We start from the raw sequence: 7,511 nt of genomic DNA on the forward strand, positions 1-7,511 counted from the left end.
AAATGCAGAGTCAAAGCTGTGACTAAACGAAGAGAGGCTCGGGTGTGTGTCCTGCTATGGGCAGGACCACCACATGCCTCGAGTCTCCTCCCTCCTGTGTGCCCCAGAGCAGTGTGGCCGAGGAAAACCAGAGACCTAGAAAGGGAGAAGGAAGCTTTAGATCTTAAAAATCCGTGTCTCCCACCAGGCGCTATTTGCTGGGCTGTCTTCAGTGGCATCACGGGTTCAAACTGGCCTCCTCATTGTATCAGCTAGATTTGCCCTGTTTTTCCAGGGAACACAGACCGCCCTGCTCGCTAAGAACATTTTTCACGATCAGCTGCATTTGCAGGAAAATGTAAAGAGCGGAGCCTTCTAGACCAGCAGTTTTCAACCTGTGGGTCGCCACCCTTTAGGGGGTCACATACCAGATATCCTGCATATCAGATATGCACATCACAATTCATAACAGTGGCAAAGTTGCGTTATGAAGTAGCAGCAAAAAATAATTTTATGGATGGGGTCACCACAACACGAGGACCTGTATGAAAGGGTCTCAGCATCAGGAAGGTCACTGTAGACTCTCACTACTGGCGGTGCCCCGGGCAGGGGTTGCGGGTAGACGGGCACCTCTGTAATCCCAGCACTTGGGAGGCAGAGGCAGATGGATCTCTGTGGGTTCCAGGCCAGTCTGGACTACACAGTGAGACCCAACCTCAAAAATGAAAGAGGGAGACAGGAAGGGGGAGAGAGAGACTCAGACTATTCAAACACTACACGTGTCTGTTGCGGTGTTGGAGCCCCTCTGCATAACGGGTTGTTCCATGTGGACGTGGACGTATACACTTCCCGTGGATCTGCCTATCCGTCTCTCAGCCGTACATTCACTGTAAAGTCCTGGGCTCCAACACTGCAGGACGCGGACCACGGTAGCAAACATCTAAGGAGGCTGCTGCAGCAATAGTTCACCCAGCTATTTTTATCAGATCCTCATCATCCACAGCCACAGGATTAATAAAAACAGAGGCTGATAAAGGGAATCTTACGGGAAGTTGACACTATCTACCAGGTAATAGAAGGAAGCCCTATTCGTAATAACCAAGTCTTGTCTGACGAGCTTAAGGCAAACCCTGAGGAAGAGCTTATGAGGGGCCGTAGATGTGAGGCCCTCACAGGATCCCAAGGAGTCGCTTCTCAGAGTCACTGTCTGCCACCACAGTCATAACTCCACTCAAACAAACTCAGAGGTGGAGGGCGGAGGGGCTCTTCTGGAGGGGGATAACACCCTCACCCCCACCACCCTCCTGTTGGTTCACAGTGGACACACACAAGGCCAAATGTCATAGCCATGACAGTGTTGGAAGCTGGGCCTCGCTGCACACAGTGAGCACACGGTGACTCTCAACCAGTCAGCCCCTACCCTGCCCCTTTAATGCTCACTGCTCTGTTATATAAGAAGCCACATCAGAAGCAATGGCCAGGCTTCTTGTCCTGTCTTTGGAACCCCATTCCTCCTTAAACGCCTTAGTAGTCCCTAAGTCTTGACATTGGCTCCTTTGTAATTTGTTTTCTACAGCAGTGCCAAGCCAGCCTAAACCACAGATAGCAGGGCGTCGCTGTCAAGGGAAAAAAGAGGGTGGGAGATGAGGTGTCTCTAGGATGAAGAGAAAGAGAAGGCGTGCGGGCCCAGGCGGGTTATGCTGGACCCACCTGACCTTCTCACCTGTCTTCGTATAGCAGAGCCCTGCTCGGTGACCAAAGGACACACACAGCCAAAGAGCTGTGGGCCATGGAGGGGCTTGGGATCCCAGCAGGTGGTCAAGCCTCAACCCCCACCCCCAATATCCATCACTGAGCAGGCCTCATCAAACACAGATGGGGGAAGGAAGCAGAGGAGAGTGGCTAGTCCTTCTTGTTTTCTACGAATTTCTACCCCTGCGATTCTGACGGGATGCGGGTCCCCTTTGAACTCAGCTCGCTTCTGTAATACCTACCTGAAGCTCTCTAAGGGAAGGGGAGCCAGGCCCTAGCCAGGGGGAATGACCTCACGGACAGTACCTCCCTAGACCTGAATCATTGCCCAGAGACTCAAGGCAGCACACAGTTTACAACCCTGAGCTGTGCCCTGTGTTCATGCAGAGGGGAGCTGGGCAGCCAGGTACCCTGAGCCCAGGATACCCCACAGTGGCCCAACTCTGATGACAAGACAAACTGGAAGGACAAGAATCTAGGCTATGGCTGATCACAGGACAATGAGAAAGCAGACAGGGGGACAGAGACTGTCAGGGTCCCCATGGGCCCAGGCGTTGAGATGCCATGGAGCTTGAAGCTCAGATGCAGATGGACCAGTGGGTGCCACATTCTGCATACAGTGTGACATAGGGGTCAAGCTTACCCAATGACGTTTAATCACTAAGGGCTTCCCCGTGGTTATCAGGGGCACTGTAGAAGAGAGCTTTTTCAGGGTATGTGTTCAGTATCCCAGGCTTATCTTTGCTCCTCTGTGGATGGTGTGTGTGTGTGTGTGTGTGTGTGTGTGTGTGTGTGTGTGTGTGTGTGTAAATCACCAAGCAGATAATTCTCAGGACAGGATGCACCGTCGTGAGTCCAGATGTCAGCTCAGGATCAGAGTCCCTGAGGAAGGTGGCCATGACTCACGCTGGCCTCTCTGGCCTTCCGACTGGTTTCCTGCTCACAGTCTGGGCCTCCCAGGGCAGCAGTTTTGTTCCGTGGCTTTCTCACAGTGGAGACTTGAGGTGCTTTAGTGACTATCAGCAGCATAGGGAAGGGGATTCAACCAACCCAGACACCCCAGTTTCCCACGAGAGGCTAGGCTCTGGCGTGGGGGACAGCTGAACCAGAGCCAATTGGCTGCCTGTCAGTGCATAATCCAAACATGGCCAAGGCCCCTTGGCCAGTAATAAACCCAGCGCTGTGAAAACAGACCCTGGAGCCAGGGGTACAGCCCTTGTTCAGTAATGATTAACCAGCAGCCCGGGGCCCCTGGAGGTCAGGGTGATAATGAGAAAGCTCCCCTAAACCTACCCCAAGTACAGAGGGCCTGGAAGAAGCCGGCCTGGCATCACCGCTAACCAGTTTCCCACCCCAGAAACTGGTTGAGGGTGTAGTTTTCAACCACCCCAGAGTGGGGGCCACCCTCCCCTCCCTCACGGACACAGGAGCCCTGACACCACAGACTGAGAGAACGGGCTTATAAAGTCCAAGGTGAGCACTTGAGTCCTCCTGGGAGGCTGCGTTTCCCCAAACCCAAGACTGATAAGGCTTTCCAAGTAGAAGGGCTTAAGGGCTTATCTTTATGGCCTGGCTTGTCCTAAGGCACAGAGGGCCTTTCTGTTCCAGTGAAAGTAGGAACGGACTCTTTCAGGGGACTTTTCAGGTGCTGCTGATTCCTCCTTCTCTTCCTCTTCCATCTTTCTCCTCCTCTGTCTCCTCCACCTCCTCCTCCTTCTCCTCCTCCTCAGTCTTTTTCCTCCTCCTCCATATTCTTCCTTTTCCATCTTCAGCCTCCTAATTCTTCCTCTCCTCCTCTTGCCCCTTCTCTTAATTAATTCATTCATTTTTTTTTAATGACAGGCTCATGGCGTGTAGCCCAAACTGACCTCAGACTAGCAGTGCTCCCGCCTCCGTCTCCTGAGTGTTGGGATCTTTTTTTCCCCTTAGGATGCTCATTGCCCTTTAAGATGTCCTAATTTGGAAACTCCTTTGAGATTCCTAACCAAAGTCAAGAAGAACTTGGGCCTCGGTTTACATTCAGTCTCCCACACCCCTGCTTTGTGAACTCTTGAGGTTCCCTGCACACAGTAAAAAAGGAACCCTTCCACTGGATCAGCAAGGTCAAGGCAGAGGGTTTAAAAATAATAATTAAAAACTCATACAGCTCTCAGGATGCTGAGGCAGGAGGGTCCTGAGTTTGAGAGTTCCCTGGTTATGTAGTGAGACCCTGCCTCAAAAACAAAACAAAACAAAACAAAACAAAACAAAGGGCTGAAGAAATGGCTCAGCAGTTAAGAGCTGTTCTGGCACTTCCAAAGGGCTGGAATTTGGTTCCCAGAACCCAAATTAGACAGCTCACAATAACCTGTAACTCCAGATTCAGAGGATGCAATGCCCTCTCCTGGTATCCATGGCACTGCATTTACACACACACACACACACAATTAAAAATAAAAATATATAAAATAAAACAGTTAGAAGCCTCTTTTAAAGATGATGACCAACCGGGTGCCCTAAACCCGCAGGTACAAGCAAAATCATAATGCGGAGTCCATGCACGAGGGTGTCAACACTCAGGACGGAACGTTAGCTCTTAGCTTACACTGGACACGGACCACAGGTCTCCCCGAGGTGGACCATGTTGGGAGGAACATGCTGCAGAAGTACCCTTTGTGGGCAAGCAATGCTGCTCCTAGAAGATATTGGTTATTAATTGAACATCTCTGTGTCTAGTATAGGATACCTCCTTATAAATTATTCATCAGGGAGGCCCCAGAAACCCCCGAAAGAACAAAGATTGTTGCCATTGCTCTCACTTGCCCACCGTAAGACCCTATTGCTGAAGACACCATTGATTTTGGATGCAGGACATAGAGAAATCAGCCTCAACTGAACACAACACCCCCTGCCTGAGATGTGCTGTGCAGGCTACTGGAACACCAAAGATATTAATGGTCTCATCCAACACTGGACCCTGCAAGCTACAATACAACCTACCTGGTGAGATGTGCCCACTGGTTCAATAATGGTCTGACTGCTATGGGGGTAACCATCCACTTTCTCATGGGATATGGGGCCTGCTCCCTTGGAGGGATTTTATGCTTGCTACTCTAAAGCTGGTCCAAAGCCCAGGACTGGGAAAATCATAGACCCTGGCAGGAAACCTGCTCTTGTCTTCTTGCTAAAGGGCCATGCTGTCAAAATGCATTCTAAATCTCTCTGTTAATACTCTTAGATGTGGAGAGATGGCTCAGAGGTTAAGAGCAGTGACTGCTCTTCCAGGAGTCCTGAGTTCAATTCCCAGCAACCACATGGTGGCTCACAGCCATCTGGAATGAGACCTGGTGCCCTCTTCTGGCACCAGACAGACAGACAGACAGAACACTGTATACATAATAAATAAATAAATAAATATATATTTATTTATTTATTTAAAAAATACTCTTAGATGTGTTGGACGGTGGTGGCACACGCCTTTAATCCCAGCACTCCAGAGGCAGAGGTAGGTGGATCTCTGTGAGTTTGAGGAGCTACTTCCAGGACAGGCTCCAAAGCTACAGAGAAACCCTGTGTCAAAAAAAAAAAACAAAAAAAAAAAACAAAAAAAAAACCCTCATAGATGCTTGCTGCTATCAACATGTCACAATCAAAACATTTCAGGAAAGTTCTCTTTACAATGAGTACTAGTTAACACAGAGGCTTGGATCTGGCCGAAGTGCCGAGTATAGGTGTCTGTGTGTACTCAGCTGTGGATGGGTTTATATCAGTCTCCCCATCCGAGTCTCAGGGGATGTCACAGATGTGAGGGTGGAGAGGATGTGAGAACTGGAGGATGGGGAGGAGAGCTGCGAAAGGAAGACAGCAGGACACGACGTGGCCATTACATACATCAGCTCACAGCCGCTGTGCTCATTCACACAAAATCAAGCAGTCAGAATTCCAGCAGGGATGCGGCGGGACACTGAGGCCTCATCCTTGGCGGAGGAGCCATCGCTTACTGGTTGCTGAAGGAGGAACACTTGGGGAGTCAACAACAAAATGACAACAATGGAAAATGATGTCATAGAGTTGGGAAGACCTAAGTGGGAACCAAAGGCAGATAGTGGTGGACAGATAAAATAAAAAAAAATACCTATTACAAATGTATGAAACTTTCAAAGAATAAATAAAATATTAATTAATAAAACATCACCTAGAGTCGGGCCTTTCTATTTCTAATAACTGACTACTGATTAAGTCACAGATATGCAGAACAGTAGTAACCTACTATATATTTATTACATATAGTGTATATATATTAATCTACGTATAGAATTATACATATCTGTGAGGTACACTGTGACATTTTAACACATGCATACAACATACGCAGAGCAGGGTGTGACAGTCAGGGGAGGTCAACTGGCACGCCTTGACCAGAAAAAGAATCAAATCCATCCAGGCTCCTAGATACAATTACCAGCTAGTTGGAATTAGAAGACTAGAGACAGACGAAATATCACAAGGCACCTGATGTAGCAACTGGAAGATCCAGATTAGAGAAAGCTCTGTACACACCAATACCTGTCTGATTAGATTGGAGGGGGCTGATCCATTCTTTCCTATGATTTGGTGAACATTTGGTGCCTTGAGAATTAAAAACACTTGCAAGCCTTTTGCATATACGCATGTGCTTGAATCCAAAACCCCATCCAATTAACACCCACCCAGGGCCATGGAGGCTGTGGGGAGCCCCTAGAGACCTGGGAGTTGGGGACTATCGACTAGGACTATCCTTTAAGGTGAACACAGGATGGGTTAGAGGAAAGATATTCAATCCTGCTTCTGCCCCGAAGAAAGACACGACATAGCCTGTCTTTGGACCATTTCTGATAGCAGCAAAAGCTGCAGAAAATAGATACTCACAGAAACTGCCTGGACCCCACACCCACTTCCACACTGACCATGGCTTATTTGCTAATTATTTTCTCCCCCAGCAATCAGCGAACCCACTAACTTCTAAGGCAGACATCATCCGGTGGGGCCCAGGGGCTGAAATCCTCAAAAGTCATGCAAAACATCCCTAGGAATCTCTTTGTGCCAGACTAGAAGCACAGAAGCAAGATCAGGCCCTAATCCAGGAAATGGACCAGATTCTCTCCTCCTGAGCCAATCAAAAACTTCCCTGTGGCCAAGGCCTGTGTTCATGTGTTAGTACCATGTACAAACACTGACTTCAGTTACATGTTCTGTTCAAGCAGATCAGCTTGCGGGAGACATCTCAGTCCATTCCAGTGTGAGAAGTATTGCCTGCCTACGTCACAATTCTGTGGGCATAGCAAGAAGCCATGATTTGTGCCTGTTAGAGCTTGTTCAAAGCTACCCTCTGCATACCGAATGTTCCTCACTCAGCCCTATCTCAAGTTATTACACAGTAAGACTGCCTTTCCTGGCCTCCTTTGCAATCCCAGGCTCCCCTACTTCATGTTTTTTTGTTTCTGTTTTTTTTGTTTGTTTGTTTCTGGTTTTTGCTTTTTTTTGTTTGTTTGTTTGTTTTAATTGGCTTGGGTCTCCAAACACTCAGCAGCAGCTTTACATAAGTACGGAGCAGCCTGTGTCAGGCAGGTCAAGAGGTGTCAAGAGGTCAAGGGGGCCCACGGGAGCAAGGCCCAGGAGGACAGAAAAGGTCAGGGGTGCATGGTAGAAGTCCATTAGCATTGACCTCATCGCTGCCCTGAAGATGCTGAGAAATAAAAGGAAGTGCAGGCATGGGAACAGAGCATCCCTGGCAGGCCTCAGTTCCTCATTTGCAACACGAG

General features: G+C 48.8%; 1 long non-coding RNA gene across 1 annotated transcript; it reads left to right on the forward strand.

Moving 5' to 3' along the window:
* The first annotated feature begins 3,046 nt into the window (after positions 1–3,046).
* LOC126513536 (uncharacterized) lies at positions 3,047–5,738 on the forward strand. The gene is made up of 3 exons (XR_007595374.1): positions 3,047–3,204; positions 4,581–4,713; positions 5,660–5,738. It is a non-coding gene; the product is annotated as an uncharacterized lncRNA (long non-coding RNA).
* Positions 5,739–7,511: the final 1,773 nt, after the last annotated feature.

The sequence above is a fragment of the Alexandromys fortis genome, unplaced genomic scaffold (genome assembly GCF_014885135.2).
Source record: "Alexandromys fortis isolate MF-2015 unplaced genomic scaffold, M_Fortis_MF-2015_v1.1 scaffold_118, whole genome shotgun sequence".
Lineage (NCBI taxonomy): Eukaryota > Metazoa > Chordata > Mammalia > Rodentia > Cricetidae > Alexandromys > Alexandromys fortis.